Below are 21,373 nucleotides of genomic sequence, written 5' to 3' on the forward strand. Positions count from 1 at the left end.
ATCTTGACCACTGGCTATTCGTTCTGTGCTGTCTCATGTTATCATAGTCTCTCAGCGCCAGGATACCCGTAGGGTGGCAGGTAGCGCTTTGTAAAAGATTATACAATACAATACAACTTCTCTACACCTACCTAACTAGCTAAACTTCGTATGTTCTTTTCATAACGGTAACCATCCAACATTATCACGAATGACCTAGGAAAACGCCCCCACAGCATAACGCACCACACCTGCACCTGTTCCAGAGACAACCCAAACACATTCCCCCCCCCTGATGCACCTGTTCCCAAAAGACAACCCAAAAGCTGACAAAACTAGCCAAGTCCCAGAGCAAAATCCCCCGCCCGAAAAAAGGGGACCACCAGGGAGGGCGGGCGGGGAAAAAACACCAACCCAGAGCCTCCCCCTAGCCGGCTGTCGTGTCACGACCACCAAAATGGTGGCTCGCGACACGAAATGGCCGGCTATAAACCCCTCCAGCCCAAAAACTGCCCAACCCCAGCCCAACCAGCCCAAAGAGCCCAACAAACGCCCCACGTGGTCCGGCTGCCCCCGGCCCAAAAATCTTCGGGGGTGGCAGGCCTCCCGCTGGTCGGCCGCCCCCCCCCCCCAAAACCCCATTGGGCCCAACATGGGGGGCAGCACAGACCACAAAAACGTTTCTTGGTGTGAAAAAGGCCAATTTATTGGAAACAGGTGCACCTTACATACAAATCCCTTGGTCTGTGCTGTACAAAACTAAGCCTCACTAAATACGGTCTTCCTACCTTACCCCCACCCCCTCCCCTAACATGTTTCCCCCCTGCAACAATTATAAAACAACTTGCCATTCCTAACATCTCTACACCTACCTAACTAGGTAAACTTCGTATGTTCTTTTCATAACTGTAACCATCCAACATTATCACGAATGACCTAGGAAAACGCCACTCGAAGGGCGTCCCTGACAACCTTCGACCCCCCCCCCCCTAGGAATCCTGATGCTTTGGATATCTGTGCACCACTATTGCCTTGTCCAATGCCTCCTTCAGCTGTACTATGTACAGTTCCATGCCATAGCGGGACAAATTAACCCCATCCTCCCTAAAGAAATATACTGCAGCATAGCGCAGTTCCGGGTGTTCCATCCTCCCGAACCCTTCCTTGTCAGAAAAAGTTCTCATATCCCTATTGATCTTTCTACGGGCCCTATCTATGGCCGCAGGATGCTCACCCCCCCTCCAACGTCTCCGAGGTATAAATTCCGACCATATTATATGGCAACCTGACCACTGCCGCCGAATCTCCATCAAATCCCCCTTCATTTGCTTCAACAACGCCAAGCCCTTGCATTGCACCAAATCGTTCTCACCTAAATGAATGACTAAAACATCCGGACAAATCCCCCCCCCCGACCACCTGATTCAATGCCGGAAATAGCAAATGCCACCTCATGCCCCCCTTTCCCTGCCAATGACAACTGAAAAGCCTAGGATCCAGTTCTAAATTTAGATTCCTGTGCCTATCCCATTCAGAATGCTCCGCTCGCTTCACAAAAGAATGTCCTATGATGAGGATGGACAATCCTGCCACGTCCGGCCCCGCCACTGCACCTGAAAAGATACACATGTAAAACAAGGGAAACACACATTATGCCTCCTCCTCCATCCCGCAACCCCTCAACCTGATGTACGTCTTGTAGCAATCCGATTTCCACCGCCCCAGGCGCATAAGCTCCTCCCTCCCCCACCCGTTCCGTGCTGCGTCCGTTGCAGCCCCTATGCGAAAAGAATGCGTCCCAAAACTTCTGGGATCCTCACCCATGACCTGCAAAGCGTGCCGAAGAACCCAGAGCAGCTGAGCCGCTGTCACCCTTCCTCCGTCGGCCCGGTGGAAAACCTCCCCTGCCGCTGCCCTCCCCCTCGCACGCCAACCTCTTTCCCCACACCACGGGGCACACCTCTCACTCAACCACCGGTCCCATGACCACCCACTTACCCACAACCCACTGGTCGGTCTTCCAGCGCCGCAACAGAACTGCCACCTCCCGTGACCGCAAGTCCACCTCCCCCACCGCAGTCCCTGCTTACCCCTTGGCCCTACTAGTTCGGACACTCGAAAGGCCCCGAAATACATCCGCAACATTAATGTGGAAAACAACATGACCTCCTCCCGATTGCGGCAGATATTTGGCATGATCCATATCAAGCCGCCAAGAATACCCCCGTGATGGGACGGCACTGAGGTGCCCTGCCGCCCCTCTCTCGCACCCATCCTTCCAATATCCGCGCGCCCAATTCGCCCGCCGACGGTGCGTAGCTCCACAACATCTTCCCCATAAATGCTATGGCTGACAATTTGCCTGCAATCGTCACTTTTGACCTCCTCCTATCCATCATTGCCAAAATAAACTGCACCACCTGTTCGCTCCTCACCCAGTGATTGTAATGTCTCTCTGCCCCGCTTTCCAAAAACTCCCACCATGCTTGCTCGTACGCCTTCCATGTGGAAGCGGCCAGGGACCCTCTTACCAGTTGCACGACCCTCTCTCTTCTACTGACCACAGCCCCGCTGGCACCGGCGTCTTGCATTTGTCCGCCTCCGTGGCTAACCCATGGAACCTCTGCCACTGTGAACGAGACAAAGCATCCACATTGTCATTGTCCACCCCTGGCACATGCCGGGCTTGAAACAAAATGTCATGCTCCAAATATTGCAGTACAAAAACCCTCAACAGCTTGTGCACCTGCGGGTCCCGGGCCGACTGTCGATTCACAACGTGCACCACCGACATGTTATCCACCTTGAAAATCACCTTTTTGTGCGCTAGCTCCTGCGCCCACACTGTCACCGCCACCACCAGGGGAAACAGTTCCAAGAATGCAATGCCCCTCCCCCCGTTCTGCCAAGCTAGCGGCCAGGTCTCCGCGCACCACCTCCCCAGCCAATACAGCTCAAAACCACCTACCCCCGCCGCGTCCGAGGAGATGGTCACGTTCCATTCCCACTCTTCCGGAGGAGCCATGGGGATACCATTGAAGCGCTCCAAGAATGTCCGCCACATACGCAGGTCCTCCCTCGTGCCTGCCGACAATCACAAATGGTGGTGCAGGAGTGTCAAACCGGACAAGGACAACCCCAAACGCCTTCAAAATGTGCGTCCGGCCCACGCCACTCGGCACGCAAAGTTCAAATGGCCCAAAAGAACCTGCACCTCCCGCACCGTCACTTTCTGTTTCCCCAACATGGTGTCCACCAATGCCAGCATATGCACCTTCTTGTCCCCTGGCAAGCGTGCCTCCATGGCCACCGAGTCTAACTCTATTCCCAGAAATGACAGCACCGTGCTGGGACCTTGTGCCTTCTCTGGCGCCAGGGGCACACCCAGGTAGCCCATGAGCTCTGTAAAACCGTCCAGCTGTTGCTGGCAGTCTGTCGAACCGGGCAGTCCCACCAGGAAAAAGTCATCCAAGTAGTGCGTCGCCGTCTCATGGCCCATGCGCCACGAAAAGGCCCACTGCAAAAAGGTGCTTAAACGCTCAAACAACGCGCACAGGATTGAACACCCCATGGGCAACGCTTTGTCGACAAAAATGGAGCCGTCGAACTGTATCCCCAGCAGTTGGTAATCTTTCGGGTGCACCGGTAACAGCCGGAAAGCCGACTTGATGTCACACTTTGCCATTAGGGCGCCCGACCCCACTGTCGCCACCAAACGCCGCGCCACATCAGTCGATACTGGCCAGGCTCCTTTTTCGGCACCACACCTAAGGGGGAGAAGATCAGGTCCCGAATAGGGGCCCCCCGAAAAGGGCCCGCCATCCGCCCCTCCCGTACCTCCTTGCCCAGTTTGTCCCGAACCACCGCCTTATGCATATTGGCAGATTTCAGATTCTCGGACCACCGGGCGATCCGCGGACCCTCGTACCCCAGCCGGAAACCCTTCTGAAACCCTTGCTGTAACAGCCTGCGACTCCGGTCCGTGGGTAAGACACCAAGAAGGTTTCCAGCCGGTCCTGTTTAACTGGCGTATGAGCCCTTTCCCAAAGCCCCCTGTCTGCCCCTACCACCCCTGCCCCCGGACTGTTGCCCCGTCGGTGCGGACTGCTGCCCCTGGCTGCCCCCTGTCCCCCAGCAGTGCACCACCGAGTGGCGCTTGGTGCATTTTGAACATTCGTGCTGGAACATGCAGTATTGCCGCGCACAAGCTCCCTTGTTGTAATCCTAACACGCTCCCACTGTGGCACCAACTGAACTCTCTCCCTGCCCCACCCCACCCTGGGTAAGTCGGGCTGGAAAGGGGCGAGGCGCAAGCAGTAAACCGCTGGCTGTGTAAATTGTTTTCCTGAACTTTGCCCCACCCATAGTCTGCTGTTAGAGATCCAAATCGATCTCCCCCCATTTTGCCTCTGGGTCCCAGGCCAAACGCGCTCGAAACTCTTCGTCATAGTGCGACCAAGCGTAACCCCCTTATGTTACCTGCGCCTGCCTTATCACGTCCATGTATTTAAACAGCGCTACGGACCTTTCCGGGTACATATCACAGTACACTCTTGCAAAGATCAAGAAATCCGCCGACCAATTCTCTATGTTCAATGGCACCCTGGGCCGCCGAGCCAACTCCAGCTCTCTCTCCTTAGACCCTTCTTTTGCCGTCAGCTCACGATGCAGGAGCTTCAATATGTCCACATACTTCCCTTTCCAGATCTTCTCTTTGGTGGCCAATGACAAATGCGCCCCCAAAGGCTTTGCAATGCCCATATATGGCAGCTTGCGCACCAGTACCTCATTACTCTCCTTACCCTTGTCGGGTGTCCCCCCAGCCCCCTTGTCCCCCGAGGGCCCAGTCCCGTCTGTACCTGCACCGTCCGGCCCCACCCCTGTGTCCTTCACGTACGTCCCTTTATTCAAACGCACCCCCGTCTTCCCCCCTCGCATCCGTGCCTACCGATACCCCAACCTGTGGGGTGCCGCCCGACCCCCTCCCCACTCAATGCCGTGCCTTACCTGGCGTCAAGGTCGGCGTCCGCACCGGATCCCGCCGCCTAACCAAATGAGCAGGAGGGGCCATCACTCTATCCGCCTTGAGTCTCTGGGGCACACCCTGCAAAAAACTAGAACAAGCATTACTCCGCTCCCCCCATCCTGACCCTCCCATATCTCCCCTTCCTACACGCTCGCCTCATCATAATCCAACGTTGACGGGCCGCCCTCCTCGGACTCCAGCCCTGTTGGCATGTGTTCTTGCCATAGGCCGCCCTCTACGGGCTCCAGCCTGCTCAACTCCGCCTGCTCCCGACATGTGCGCAGCAGTTCCCCCAAGTCCACACTCTCACTCCTTCGCTCTGTGCGCCGCACCTCATGGTCCCGATCTGGACTGATGAACCTCTGACCCCGTCCCCCGGCGGCCGCATCGACCCTGCGGGGTGAGGCTGGTGGGGACTTACCGGCCTGCCTCCTGTATGGCGTGACCGCCAGGTCCCTCATGGGAGTGCGACCGCCCGCATAAGACAGAGCAGGCCCATCCCCTCGGTGGAGTGGAGCCACATGTATCTCTCCCGAGCACCTCGCCACGCCTACCTGTCGAAAGAGAGAAGTGGAGTCCAACATGCCAGGGTTAAACCGATCCCCTGAGCCGCCGCACACCCCAGCGTCCCCCCGAACCCCCCTACCCACCCGTCCCCCGCCCCAGACGAACGGCCCCTGTGATGGTGTAGACCTCCATGCCCCCGGCCCGCTGCCCCTACCCCGGCTGCCCCACCCCCCACCTCCCCATCCGTCCCCACTCTCCCCCCCGTCGCTCCAAACGAATGACTCCAATTCCTTACGGACCGCACTGACCCCCTGCGACCCTCCCGCTGCCCCTGCACCTCCCCCCATTTCCCCCCGCTCCCCAGCATCTGGCCCCCCTCGCCCCATCCCCCGGCCGTCCTCCCATGCCACCCCCCACGTCTAACACGGGCATGGAACCCCAACTCGGTAGCTCCCCGCATCCCCCCCCTGTGTCGCCCCCCACCCTTCGCCCGGCAAAACTCTCCCCCCGGCCCTCTTGGGTATGTCCTCTGCCTCCTTCCTGCTTGGCCCCTCCCCTCCCCCGGTGGCCCGGCCTGCAACCCCCTGCTCTTGCCCTCCTCCCCAGACACCACGCACCCCCCGTTTTGCTGCATCCCCTCGCGGAGGCTCCCAACCTGTGTTCCCCCTGCCCCCTCCCCCTCCTCCTCGCTCTCTATCAATAACGGTGACACCGCCGGTCCCCGGGGCGAGCGCGTCTCCTCCGCTGCCCCGCCCCTGCCCTGTGGCAGCTACACCGCCCCTCTGGCCCTGCCTGCACTTAATAGTGCTGCCCCCACTCGCCTGTGCTCCCCCCGCTGCCCCTGCACTACCCCAGACCCCACCGCCCCTCCCGCTCCTTCCTTGAAGGCCAACATGGGCCTCCGTGCGTTGCCCTGCTTCCCGGCCCGTGGGCGCTTCACCGGCACGGCCGCACCTCCCTCCTCCTCTGGGGCATGCCTCTGCGCCCGCTGCGGGTCGCAGGCGAGCACCGCTGCTGCTACGCCACACGCGGCGCGCCTGGTGGGCCTCACCTTTACTTCGGGCTGCAACATATCAATGCAGCCCGCCTCCTCGAGCAGTCTGATCGCCTCCAGTACGCGTGGGTCATCCCACTGTGCCATCTTCGTTCCGACGTCTCCCCCACCGGTACCACCGCGGCTATGATACGTGTCCCGTGCCCTGTGACCTCCACGCCACCGGAACACCAACGCCACACGCCAAAACCCTAACCTTGAAAAAACACCCACCCAGAGCCTCCCCCTAGCCGGCTGTCGTGTCACGACCACCAAAATGGTGGCTCGCGACACAAAATGGCCGGCTATAAACCCCTCCAGCCCAAAAACCGCCCAACCCCAGCCCAACCAGCCCAAAGAGCCCAACAAACGCCCCACGTGGTCTGGCTGCCCCCCCGGCCCAAAAATCCCCGGGGGTGGCAGGCCTCCCGCTGGTCGGCCGCCCCCCCCCCCCAAAACCCCAATGCGAGAGGCTCGGTATTAAGTGATGGGTAGCATTCAGATGTACATTGATGAAAGCCAGCATAAAACATAGCGTCTGTAAATACCGCTGAATCTGACATAATCTATAGCTTGATTAATATTGAAAGCTTGACCTTGTTGATTTGTCCTAATGAATGCAAATGTGCCCATTTTTTGGCTTTTACTAGGCGATTCCAGTGCTGGCTTTTTCTCCCCCGTGCTGCCTTTTTCTCCCCTTATCAAATTCCATTGACTTTCATTGAGAAGTAAACACCTGCTCGCTTTTTACCATACACTCTTTCTCATTTTAGAACATTTCTCATTTGTAAATAGGGGGTGGTCACCTCTCCTATGGGGTCCACTCTTCTGAGTTCAAGAGGGAGCAGGTCCAGCCCTTGGGCAGGGCTGGACTGGCTGTAGTGGGCACCAGGCGTTTCCCCGGTGGGCCACCAGGGTGGGTGCTGTTTTTATTACTGGGGGACGGTTTTGCAGCAATATTGGGCCCCATGTAATAAAAGTGGTGCTTCTAACTAGCACCCCCCCACCCTCCCCCTCCTCGGTCCTGGCCAAGCTGTTTGCCAGGGCCAGTTTCGGTTTCCAGTTTGGCCTTGCCACTGGGGTCTCATTCCACAGGTAAAACAGCAGACTCTGCCCTTTTGAGTTCCAGTCCTTTGGTTCAGAAGGTGCAGTCCATCAGTGGATCTGAGGAAGGTAGTCAGGGGTGCCACCTTTATACCTTGTACTAGCTTGTGACCAATGAGGGAAAAGTTCCCGAGGGCTATCCTATCCACTTTGACATGACTTTGTGGGGTTTGGCACAAAACAATCCCACTGTGCATCTCTCTACCCAAATCAAAGAAATCGGGATCCTGTGATGTCACTTTCTGTGATGACATTCTAGTCAAAGGGCGTATGGTGTTCTTTTGCTATCCCTGGCTTTTTAGTGAATAGCTGTCCATGCACTGAAAGCGCAATACATGACTCATTTGTTTCCCGCTAGGGAGAGCACACGTACTGTGAATAGCGTTGGCATAGCTGTGCTCTGCTGGTCGTCATGTCAAGGAATGTCCTGTAAAGATAAGTGCCATAAGTGAAAAGCGCCCTTTTAAAAGTGATGATTTTGCAATTTAGGCACTGAAATCAGCTTGAAACAAACATTGGCAAAGGCAATGAATGTGTCTAGCGTTGGCTGCATTATCACTGCTTGTTTGATCATGGTTTTTGTAAAACTTTATTTGTGGGCAGAGTTGCCAGACTCTCGCCAATATGAGCAAACATTGGCAATGCCAATTAGTCTCACCTGTGTGTAAAGAAAAGGTTTTTTGATAATATAGCAGTGAGAAGAGCCATGGGTCAAGACCCGGCGTCCGATACTTTTCCGTTTTGTGTCAATATGCCACTCTAGGTTGACATTTTTATGTAGATTTAGACAGTCCAGCTTTAGTAGGTTGTATTTGTGTCTTATTTTATTCCTTTTGTTGGCTAGTGAAGACAGGGCGCATAGGTGACTTTCTAAAACAATTAAGACTTTCCTTCAGGTTAAACTAAATATCAGTGTCGTGTTGGTCTGGAACATCCGAAACAGCGCTAATTAGGGATCTTCGCATGCTTCGGCTGTCATGTGTGTTGTATCGCTTTGAGAGATAACCCCTCTCGGTGCACAGCAGCAACATTCGTCATTAGTTCACTAGCTAGAACATTCTCTCCCCAGAAAGACGTGATTAGTTTTCACTCCGATGATTTAGCACAGAGATGTCTATATTAATAGGATTCTCACATGCAGGTTGAATAAGCACATTTTGCAACCTTTTAATTTGCCATTCGGTGGAGGACTCACTAACTTATAGAGGCAACCAGTTGTCAATACAGACACGTTTTAAGGCACGGGAAAAGTGGCCCGTGGCCCAGGGTCCCAGGATTTTAGGGGGCCCCATTTAAAGTGGTGATGTGTGGGAGGTTGCTGCAGACAGTTTGCAGAAATGTGTTTGTTTCATGCGGCATCCATAAAAACAAGTTTCTTTGCTATCAAAACAGGACGTCACATATGACAAATGGGAGGAAGTAACAGATTGTGGTTCACAAAATTATTAGCAGTAATATTAGTGAGCTGCCGCTGTGTTACAATTTTGAAAACACACATCACTATGTCTGAATATTAGATGTAATTAAATTTAAAATTTGGACGAGTGCAACTGTGACCTGGCCAGGGAGAGCACGAAAGAGCTGTAATTGGTCCATAAATTCAAAACTAATCCAAATAGAGGCCTCAAATTAAGTTTGGCCCAGGCCCCTAAAGTCCTTAACATGTCCCTGATCACCCTTCCTGCTCAGTTGGATGCATGTTTCTTATATCTTAGGCCTGCGAACACAGTCTCCAGGCTACAGTAAAATAAATTAAGCAGGAATGGAGGCAGAAAGGTACCCAGCTGCTGACTTTATTGCTTTGCCCGAGCACTGGTGGTTCGTTTTACAAGGCAAAAGCGTCACAGAACTCCAACAATGCAGCAGTAAGAGCCAATACAGTCTCCTACACAAACCTTTTTGCTGAGAAGGTGGAAAACAAAATGGCATGAGAAAGAGAGCACTCTAAAGCCTAACTTGAAAGAAAATGCTAATGATGCTACCTGCGCATCTGCTCGCTGTCGCCGTGACTGGAAATGTCATTTTGTTGGGAGTTGCGAGCGCCTGAGAGTGCATTGGCGGCCTCTTATAGCAAATATGGCAACGCAGTCGTTTCCCACTAGAGAGAGCGCGAGAACAGACCAGAGAAAGCGCGAGAACAGACCAGAGAGAGCGCGAGAACAGACCAGAGAAACCGCGAGAACAGACCAGAGAAAGCGCGAGAACAGACTGGCGCACTTGTGAATGGCGCTGGCATAGCCATGCTCTGCTGCATCATGTCAACGAATGTACTGTAAAGATGAGTACCGTAAATAAACTGAGCCCTTTTAAAAGTGTCGATTTTGCATTTTAAATACTGCCAGTAGCCTGAAACAAACACTGGCAATGCCATTCGGTCTGTCCCGCTAAAAGTAACTATTTATAAGCCGACACAGCGCCCTCATGGAGACATAGACACTGCCGGCACGCTGCGTTGGGCCTGGGATGAGTTGCGCAAAAGGGCGGGACTCACAGTGCTGTATGCTCCCTCGATCCCACTGGCACAGAATCCAATGCTGCCCTGTCTCGAGGACGGGATTAGTAAATCACTAGAGCAGAAAATGCAACTTCACACCTTCGCAGATTTATTTCCCGAAAACGAATTTAGGCCACCTCCGACAGGGGAAGAAGGTCAGGTGGTGCCATTCTCTGAATTATTTCTATACCATAAGATACGAGCGACGTGTCGAGCCTTGTTCAGGTACTTCCCGGCGGCCCCCCCAACTCTTCATGCATTGGAGAACCTGCTAAAATCCCCTTCTCCCCGCAGGCTAGTCACGCGATTATACACACACATGCAAAACACAGCTCCAGTGGTGAAACACATCCTTTCAATATTGGAACGAAGATCTTCCCACTCCACTGACCGAAGCGCAGTGGGACTTCTGTTGTGGACAACTAAACGCGCTTTCTCCCAACTATAGGCTTAGACTGATACACTTTAAGTATTTGCACAGATTTTATAGAACACCCATCAGCCTACATCGTATGGGTTTAAGAGAGGATGATAGCTGCTGGCGCTGCAAATACTCCCATGCTTCGTTCCTACACGTGGCATGGGATTGTCCAGTGATAGCAGAGTATTGGTCCTAAATCTTTACCTCAATAAGCCAAATTGTTGGAGTGCCGGAGGCTCCATCACCCACTCTAGGTTTATTAGGCTATGTCAAGGACACCCTGCCCAAACTGCGCAAGTTGCACGCCCTGCTTCTGTTGTATGCTAAGCAACAAATTGCGGTGTATTGGGGGAGGAGGAGGGCACCATCGATTAAGGAGTGGATTGCTGATGTCACCTATGGCAACACACAGCTGAGTACGTTATGGGAACTTGTGCCCCCCACTTCTCGACCACGGGACATTTGGGAACCATTTCTGACATGGGTTAGGGGACAGAACGACCTGGCTGGAGCGGAACACACTGATGGTGCGCAGACTGCAGAATAGATATGGAGAGCTTGTGGGTAGCACTGACTTTGCTGCGGACTCTTGATCCTACCATCCTGTGGGTCGGGCTGAAAATTTGTATATATTTGATTTGACCTGACTAAGCCACACTCAGTATTGCTGTAACAACAAACTGGCCTGTTCTGTTGTTGAAATGTTTTTGTAGTTTAACAAAATGCTAAAAGAAAAAAAAAAATCTTTCCTATTTGTCTTTCCTCATTGTGGTTGTTCACTCCCATTGAAGCAGCGCCCCATTACCTGTAGCCATGTCCCATTTTCGCATGTTCTAAAAGGGACTACTTTTTCCTTTGTCTAAGAGCACTCCACAGAACCTTGATGTTTTCAGTTACTCCGAGTTCTGATATCAGGCCTGCACCTATTTCTATTTTCGTTTTGAGTTCATGGAGGGGGGTGGGTCAATTTTCAATTTCTGAAAATGAAAATGTTCTGCAGTGGGTGGGTTTACAAAAGTTGTTTCATTTACAAAAGCATTGTGTACTAAATGGCTTTCCTACAAGAGTACGGACCGTATATTGTGTCAGTGTGTCACATGACCTCGCCAAACCTTAACCCAATGATCCTAGCTGGGGTCAGGTATTTGCAATCCGAGAATAGAGTCTAAGAAAATGTTTTCAAAATAAAGCAAACAAAAAGTTTAAAGATGGCACCAAACATTTTCAATTTTCATATTTATGAAAAATTGTCACTGCGAGGGCCATCTCAGAAAATAAACCTTTGAGGGCCCTCCCAGTGAACAATACTCAGTATAGGGGTGGGGGGCTTCGCTGCTTGGGTCTCTGTCTTTTTTTTAGGTATGTATTATACAACTGTGTAGATGCTCTGCGAAAGGTTTCTCTTCCTTAGAAGTCCGCCGCAGTGAACAATACTCGGTATGGGGTGGGGAGCTTTGCCGGCCGGGTCTTCGACTTTTTTTTAGGTTAGCAAACGGGCGCTGTGGTTGCAAAAAAAAGATACTCAGATAATGTCACTCAAGAGATCTTGGAGCAATAAATGCCAGGACATTGTCACTTTGACCTTCTAAGTAATTATGCTTATGCCGTATTGTACGGTTAATACTAGTTTTTTTTTGCAAGTTTAATTTTCAGCTTATAATGCAATAGTGTTGGGCTATTTTGATGTATGATACAGCTTGGGATGGTACTCACTCCTATTGCCCTTTCAGATGCAAGACTGACATGACTGATTCTGCCCCATCCCCATCAGCTTTTTAGATTTGATCCTCAATCTAACTGACTGTGCCAGCACTCCTAACTCAGTAACTGTTGTGACCAGTGACTGAATCTGAACCTGCTGTACCAGGTTTTCACATGCAAATCTCATATGATTGACTTTAGTTAGCCTTTCTGATGTTTTACATGTAATCCTTCCATGTTACTATTGTTCACACTTGCAGAACAACAGTGGTAATGCCGACAAGTGGCAGACACTGCTCCAAGCCTGTCTGTATTTCAGAGATTGTCATGGCGGGTGACTCAGTGCTGCCATTTTATCCCTGTCTTGTGCTACAATTTCAACCTGTCCATATATTTTAGTAGTCAGCACTTAGCACTGACAAAGCATCTCCCTTTTACCAGAGGCTACTTATCTTAATTTATATGCTGGTCAGTAGGTATCACTCAGTTATGCATCCGTTGTACCCTAAAACTATAAATATGCTGCAACGAACCAGGCGCTCAAGACAATTTACAAATCTTCTGTTGTAAGGCACGACAAGGGCATCCCTAGAGTGCACTAGAAAGCAGCCTGGGAGTCTTCTCGTAAAAGGGGGTCCCTAAAACTCAGACAAAAAGGAAACCGACAAGTGAACTTCAGAGAGAAAAGAATACATGGTTGGGGATGTGATAGCAAATACAGACAGCGGGAAATATTTGTACATAGTCTTCACTCCTGACTTCGCACTCGGTTGTCATGTTAGACAAATCCCAGACAAACCATTCTATCCCAGGTTCACTTGTGCGACTTGTTAGGCAGGTAAAACACTTTCTGGTGTGTCCTTTTCCCCAAGATGCATGATAGTAATTTCCTACTAAATGGAAGAGGACTCAGTGGAGCAGTTTCTTCTAATTTGTACTCAGCCAGTATGTGTCACAAACCAATTTAGAACTAGACACTTCTGCTAACACTTCTACTACCATGGTGTAATTTCCCACCGTGTTTTTGAGAATTTGCAAAGTGGAGGAACTACACTGGTGCTGGGACTTGACCTGCATCGCTTACAGTTCAAGCTGCACATTTCAGAGCATTAAAGAGTCACCTCCAATACCCAGCCTATTTCGTGTGTAGCTTCCGTCTTCTTAAGTGTTCAGGTAAACAAGATAATCAAATGTTTTTTTTTCTGTACACCTCTTTGGCACGCACTGCACCTACCCTATGGAAGTCATGGAGCCATTAGGAGACGTTGTAGAATTTACACTGGGAGGAGGGGTAGATTGCCACCTAACTGGGACATGTGTTAAAAAAGTCTTTACCCTTGTACACACTTTGACTATAATTTGTTGTACACTTTGGGTGCACCAAACACCAGTAGAGTCTTCAATTGTCCTTTAAAAAGGTTTGCTTGCTAGCGATTAATCTTTGCTCTTTTTTCCCTCCTTTTTATGTTTTGTTTCGTCCCATGGACCATTGCTCAATTACTTGTAGCCTTACACTTTGCTGCTTAGCTGGTCGTTTTTCGGCACTATTTTCTTCTTTGTTTCTTGCTCGTGTTTGTGAAAGCTTGTTTTACTTTGCCTTCATTGTTGCTTCCTTCCACCCCTATTGGTGCTTGTCTGTTTCTGCAACCCTTCCTACAATACTGCTTGATCGCCCCACCACCCTTCCCAGGTCAATGCTTTCCTGTCCCAAAATGATAGTGAATGACCCCGGGGAACTTGCCAAAGCAGCTGTCAATGCTGCATGGCGTGCCCGGAAAGTAAGCGGTAGAATTAAAGACGGAAAGTCTTCCTGCATAATTGCCTCCAGTGTTAAATCGCTAGGCGCACCAGTCCAAAGCGGAAAATCATAGAAGGTAACCATTGTTGAACTTATACGTACACGCTTTGTGCTCTAAATTGGATGACTACTACTTGGGACATTATTAGTGATAGTCTGTTGAAATCTTTACAACTTTATGCCCTGATAAAGTTCCATTAACTGGAACGAAACGAGTTGGCTGTTGTCCTGTGTGTGCCTATCGTTATATGAAGATGAATAAAGGATTTACTTGAAATATGATGGCTTCTTTGGACATTTGACTTCATTCCTGGTGCCGCCTCCACTTTTCTTCAACTATTTTCTTCTTTGTTTCTTGCTCGTGTTTGTGAAAGCTTGTTTTACTTTGCCTTCATTGTTGCTTCCTTCCACCCCTATTGGTGCTTGTCTGTTTCTGCAACCCTTCCTACAATACTGCTTGATCGCCCCACCACCCTTCCCAGGTCAATGCTTGCCTGTCGCAAAATCCTCCCGCATCGCTACTTGCTCCATCCATCTCCCTCCATCGCTGCTTGTTTTAATGCATTTTGACCACTGCTCAGCAAACCATCTCAGGTTCCTAATGGCGACAGAGACGCTCCCATTGCAGAAATGTCCCTTGGACCCCAGTGAGAGAAAGTGAAAGTAAGTGGCATCTGTTGTACAGAGCACTAATGCCCTTAATTTCCGCAAATGATAGACTTTCCCGGGTACTATGGGCTTCACTTCTCCCTAGGCACCCCATGAGTATGATTAGGTGCGTGCTGGATGGACCATCTCAGTTGTCATCAGTGGCTGTTCACCATTTTAAAAATTTGGGCCTAGTATACCAAATCAAAGCTGATGACTGATGGGTGGTAAGGCACTTTGTGAGCGTGACCGGAGACAGCGCCGCCAAGTGCAGAGGGTCAACACCACATGTACAGTGCCTATCGTTCTTTTCTGTGCTACACTCTACTTTTCGTGTAGGTGCCCCCGCCCTTTGATAAACTGTTGACTTATGTCCGGTGTGACTGCCTGATCCCCATTTTAATGGCTACAAAACCGTGTAGACATTCTCAAAACACTTCTGGGGTGCAATGGCTTTTCACAGTCATCACTTACTAATATACAGACTCCAGAGTTCTTCTTTTTCTTAAACAAACAGCATTTAACACGGCGAATGTGTGTGCTCATAGCAGGCTTCGCTCTGATTTTAAAGTGTGGTTTGATGTAATAGAATTTTTAGTCTGCTAATCTCGCTGTGTTATCAAATAGCCATAATGTTTTTGAATTCTCTGTACTGCAATCTCATGCGGCAAGTGCGCATTTCTTCGAAATGAACCAGCCAGAGGAGGGCCATGTTAGTTATGTAAACTCAGTAAACTTGGTGCATTTGAAATGTACTGAATCAGAAAAGTGATAAGATTCACAGTTACCTACGACGTTCCCCTGTCCTTACAAAATCAGATCATTCTCTTCTTTCACAATTGTTTTGTTTGTGTTTGATTGACACACTAGGAAGTTCAGAGCCTTTCTGTACATTTTCATTACCATCTTTAGGTTGTATTTTTTGTCAGTAAATCAAACTCACTTTATTGGGTTATTGAAAACCATAAAAGCATGTTAAAATACCCATCACTTAATAACCAAAATATACACAGAATCAATCGATCGTAGTTAAAATACAATCCCAGATCGAACTACACATAGAAAATACTTCTCTAAAAATTCAAAGTGAGATATCAAATACACATTGTAGGAGGGAAAATCAATTGCACATTAAAAAGGAGGAGACCTACACCTAATATGGAAAAGCTCTCTAAAGAATTCAAGCAATGTGAAATAAAGTGCATATAGGATGTGTTTTTTGTCATTTCCCTATGTTTGTAAGAGAAGACTTTGGCTATATTTCAACCTGTTTAGTATGAACTGATTTGCACTAATGTTGTTTGTAATCTTTTGGCACAGAAGCACCATACCTTTTTCAAACTTGCTGGAATCTGTAGAGGAGTTATTCTTTGCTACGATTGCTAACCTGTGGTTTGATTTACTCATTTTTTCTTGTATTTTTTTAAATTGCCGGAGTCAGCCTGGCATTTAAATATGTTTCGTGCCACAATGAACCCTTCCTTTTGCCGTCCTTGTGCTCTGCATTTCTGTGTTGCAATGCAACTATGGGCCATGAGGACTGTTACAATATGTTTGGTTTGGAAGGTTCCAGGGAAATCCTTCACTGCTGTTTTGTTATGGTAGCCGTGAAATACACGACTACTCGCATAAGTCCTACACCACTGTTCACCACGCCACCTCCCGGACTCGGTGGATAGGGTAGGTCGTAACGTGCTACATGAGGAGGAGAAATTCCTACAAACTGAGGAATTCATACTCATGTACAGTCCACCGAGTACTGTTGATGCCAGGAGAATGACTGAATAGGGTAGCTCCTGACACAAAGAAGGTATTGTGTTTAACCATAACACTGAGGTTGTAATGAACCCAAACTAGATTAGTTTGTCATATGTAGATAGTTGTCTTCCTGATAGGTCCTGACGAATCGCGAGTATATTTTTGCTCAAAGCGAGAAACATGTTGACCGACTTTTTATAACCACATGACACCTCAATACGAGACATTATACTCAGATAAGTGTCATGTCTTCACGTTTTTAGATTAGGGTAGGAGGCCACCAGAATAAAATTAACGTTCACCAGGCACTCCTGACCTTATTTTAACCACACTACTACACATCTACATTAACTAGGCCCCACGCCCGCACTTCACCATACGGCAGTTGGAAAAAGATCTCCGCTAAAGTGCCCCTTTTTAGGGAGCCCGTTGGGCATTGCACCGCCGGCCCGACGAGGAGCAGCCCAAATGATGAAACATGACACCTGCAAGGGTGTGTGAGGGCATTCAAATCCAACATATGGATTTCCAATCCTTTCCACATGGTGTACTAAATTGGACATAACCTTCGTGTTGATTCCACCCCATTCCTGAAGAACTATAGGAACATCTTTTGTAATCATTGTACTAGGGGCCACTGTTCCTACTGGACCTCCCATTCCTGTGTGGATGGAAAAGGCCTTTCTTGTCCCTCTTTTTGTATTCTAGCCGTGAAATACTACATCCCCCTTTCTGCTTGTGCACTTAGGGCATTCATTTTAATTTTCAGCCTCATGGGTTGTGCAAGGGATGCATCCTTAAAAACCCTTGTTGCTCTTTTAAGGCTGTTCCCCAACAGTCAGATCAGCAGGCCAGCCTATGCATACCTGTATTTGTTTTCAGGTATTGATCTAATGATTTATAATTGGCATTCAATAATTTAGAGCTTTTTTCATTTCTTTCTTTTTAGGTCGCGCATTCAAGACCTCTTGTTTATACTTTAGTATATACTTATTGTATAATTATATGTGTATGTACTTTGTGGGCTCTGGTGATCAGCCCTAGGACTTGTCTGCTTCCGCTTAGGGACTTTTTTTTCTATTCAACTGCCTCTATTTAACTTGATAGAAAATGACCAGCAGAGGTCAGTAAAATACCAGAATTGCTTTCTGCTCAGGAACTTTATTTTTTTTATTTTTCAGGCAACTGCCTCTATTTAAATTTCTTGATAGAAAACGACCAGCAGAGGTCTGTAAAATACCAGCATTACTTTAGCATTCTCTAGATTCCAGTCCATAGAAATTGTTTTAAATCTTGTATTTTCAGTGATATGACCACCGAAGGCACTGATTTTATATTAAAAACAGAGCTTTGGACTATACCATTTCCCGCCGAAAGGCAATATTTCTCTCCATGTGTTCCCATACCTGGTGTGTCATGCAGTTTGGTACTTACTTTCCCTCCATGTTAAAGGACAGTAGATGTTTCAGCACCCAGGCTAATGTGCTGCACAGCTAAATACATATAAGGTCCTAAAGGCGAGACCGATTGCATTGCAAATGCTTGTTTTTGTTGGCTATAGGTTTGTGCAGATGTCACCATAGACTGCTTTTTTCTGAGACTTATTGTGTTTCTACCTAGGCAAAGCTTTCCCCAGTGGAAGACACTGTAAGGACTTTATGTTTGGGGGACGGGCATAGTGTGACTTCGCAAAACAGACTCTTCAGTTTTGACATTTACATGTTGTTCTCTATGTGACTTGTGTTTCCGGTAGGAGTGTGGTATCTTAGATGATACATCATATTGCTGCTAGCATCAGATTTAGCAGACATGCAGCCTCATGCATCAAGCCAAAATCCAGTCGGTAAAATACCGATTCGCTAATAGCTCCCGGTATTGAGTTAATAATACCCAATCCCAATGCATCAACCCAAAAGCAAAAATCGCTATTTAAGGAATCCTTAAATAGCGATTCCTTAAATAGCGATAGCATTTAAGGAATCCCAAATTGAGATTCCTTAATTTAAGGAATCTCAATTTGGGATTCCTTAAATGCAATGCATGAAAGTTAAAAAATTAGCGAATTCGCTAATAGGGGGAGCAAATTACCATGAAGATGAACTGCATGGTAATTTGCTAAAAGTTTGAAAAATGCACTTTTGTGCATTTTTCAAAGTTTCATGTTGCGCACACACATGCCCTTAGAGCATGTGTGTGTGCAACATATGTGCACATATCAATTTCAGGGGTGCAATAGGGTGTCATTTTGACACCCTTGCACCGTTGAAATTGCATGAGCAATTTGCGAGAACCTACTGGTACTCGCTATTTGCTCATGCAATCTCCAATTCATTCCTATGGGCCTGGAGGCCCATAGGAATGATTGGGATGGCATTCCTTAATTGCTACTCGCAATTTGCTAGTAGCAATTAAGGAAAGTTAAGGAATCGCTATTTGAATAGCGATTCCTACATGCATAGCCTTTTGCTATTCCTTATTAGCGAATCCTTATTTTTCGCGAATAAGGAATCGCAAATGCCAATGTTGATGCATATGCCCCCATAAGACTGTTTATTGGCCTAATCGTGCGCAATTGCTATAATGTGCTCACTGCATACACAAAATACACTCTGTAAATAGTGTGTTGTGAGCTCAGTGCAGCCAGAAACAGTCTGTAAACAGTGCATTATTTATTTGGTGCTCTTAATGGGGTCAGGCATAGGCCAAACACACCAGAATAGTGCACCCTAACAAACACACACAAGTAAAAAACACAGAGTTCTTCAATCCCCGGAGGCACAGCACCTAGGATAATGTGCTGAATGGCTACACGTTATAAGGTCCAAAAGGCGAGACCTATTGGCTATGCCAAAGCTTGGTTTTCTTTTCTTCCCATTTTGGAATGGGTTTTCAATAAGAGAAAAATTGTAGACGGCTGCCAGTGCTTACACCTGCGTCATGACGAATGAATGCACAAGTCACAAAGCATGCATCTGCAAGCATTGTAACACACTGCGTGCCATTGTAAATCTTTTATTTACTGTTCTAATGTCGAAGATGACTATTTTAAAACAGTAAATTAAAAGGAAAATAATAAAAATAAAGAAAGTGTGCTGAAGGGCACTTTGCAAATGCTGGGCCCTCGTAAAGAAAATAAATAAATAACCCTGTAAATATGTTAATTTGAAAATGGGGAACAGGTTGAGTAGCACTTAGGACCAGAAGTGGAGGGGAGAAGAGTAATTAACATGTAGGCACCTGGGTAGAGGAACAAATGGTAGCGGGACTAGAGACTAAATAAATACAGGCACTGCTGTGGATTGCTGAATGCTAATCCAAACAAGCACTGGCAAAGCCAATAGGCCACACCTATGCAAGAGCTGTTGGGTTTGCCAATGTGTTTTAGCCTTGCTGTACACCAGCATTGCTGCTGTTCAGCATAGCTAAAAGTGAGTGGCATAGAAGAGAGTGGCATGGAGTAGCATGGAGTAGAAGAGAGTGACATTAGGTGACATCAGGGCCGGCTTTAGGGCGGTGCGACCGGTGCCACCGCACCGGCTGCTGGCTTCCTGGGGGCACTGTGTTTGAAAGTTTATTATGCTTTTGAAGCACCCGCTGCAGCATTTCTTTCCCCACATAAATGTCAAGATAACTCGTGTGATTAATTATCTTCCTGGAGAGAGATCAGCGTTTTGTATAGTTTAGGTTTTGACTTATGTGAAGGTAGTGCAGAGAGTTAATATGCCTGCTGCAAAGAACGTGTACCAGGTAGATTACAGAGTACATATAATGTAAACAGATCAGCAGGTTACTGCTTTTAAAAGAGACATCCTTTTGTTACTTGCAATTTATAACTTAAAGTCCTAATATAGAATAGTGAGCTATTAACTTTCATCCTAGAACTGCATACACACTGCGAAGTATACATTATTAGAACATTGATTAATGTTGCAAAGAGGGTTAATTTGGCTAGAAATCGATTCTTATTATTAAAGAAAACTCCCAACTATGCTGTTTCTTTTTCGACTCTGAGTTTGTGCTTCTCCACACCAAGCACTCTTAAACTATACTGCCTACCAGTATGGATGACATGTAACTATTACACTTTTAATCCTTTGACTTATGTAACATTTCCTATACACTGATTTACACACGTATGATTGATTGTCTCTGTGTAATGTGTGTGTGATGCAAATTGCTCGAACACCCTATACTGGTATGAGTGGCGCTATATAACTAATTCATTGCATCTGAGAGAGTGTAGTTATGGAGACTTGGTCACTGTTAAAGGGTGCTAGTGAGAGAATCCGTGGTGGAGGTGGTCATTGGGGGGGCGCCAAATAACATTGTCGCACAGGGTGCCACCAGCACTAAAGCCGGCCCTGGATGACATAGAGTGTCATAGAGTAGAGTGTTGACAGTGGTGCAGATTAGACTAGAGTGGCCTAGAGTGCAGTGGCGTAGAGTACATTGGTGTAGAGTGCAGTGGTGCAGTGTAGAGTAGAGTGGCATAGAGCGCAGTGGTGTAGAGTGCAGTCATGCAGAGTAGAGAGCAGTGGCATAGAGTTGTGCAGAGTAGAGTAGCATAGAGTGCAGTGACATAGATTGCAGTGGTGTAGCGTGCAGTGGCATAGAATAGAGTGGAGCAGAGTGATGGAGTGGTGCAGAATAGAGTGCAGTGGCATGGAGTGCAGTGGTGCAGAGTAGAGTGGGGTAGAGTTCAGTGGCGGAGAGTGAAGTGTTGCAGTGTATAGTGTTGTAGAGTGCAGTGATGCAGAGTAGAGGGCAGTGGAATTAGTGTAGAGTATTGCTGAGTAGAGTAGAATGGTATAGAGTACAGTTGTGCAGAGTAAAATACAGTGGTACAGAGTGCAGTGACGTAGAGTGCAATGATGTAGAGTGGCATAAAGTGCAGTGGCATTGAG

This window comes from Triturus cristatus, chromosome 2_1, assembly GCF_964204655.1.
Source record: "Triturus cristatus chromosome 2_1, aTriCri1.1, whole genome shotgun sequence".
Taxonomy (NCBI): domain Eukaryota; kingdom Metazoa; phylum Chordata; class Amphibia; order Caudata; family Salamandridae; genus Triturus; species Triturus cristatus.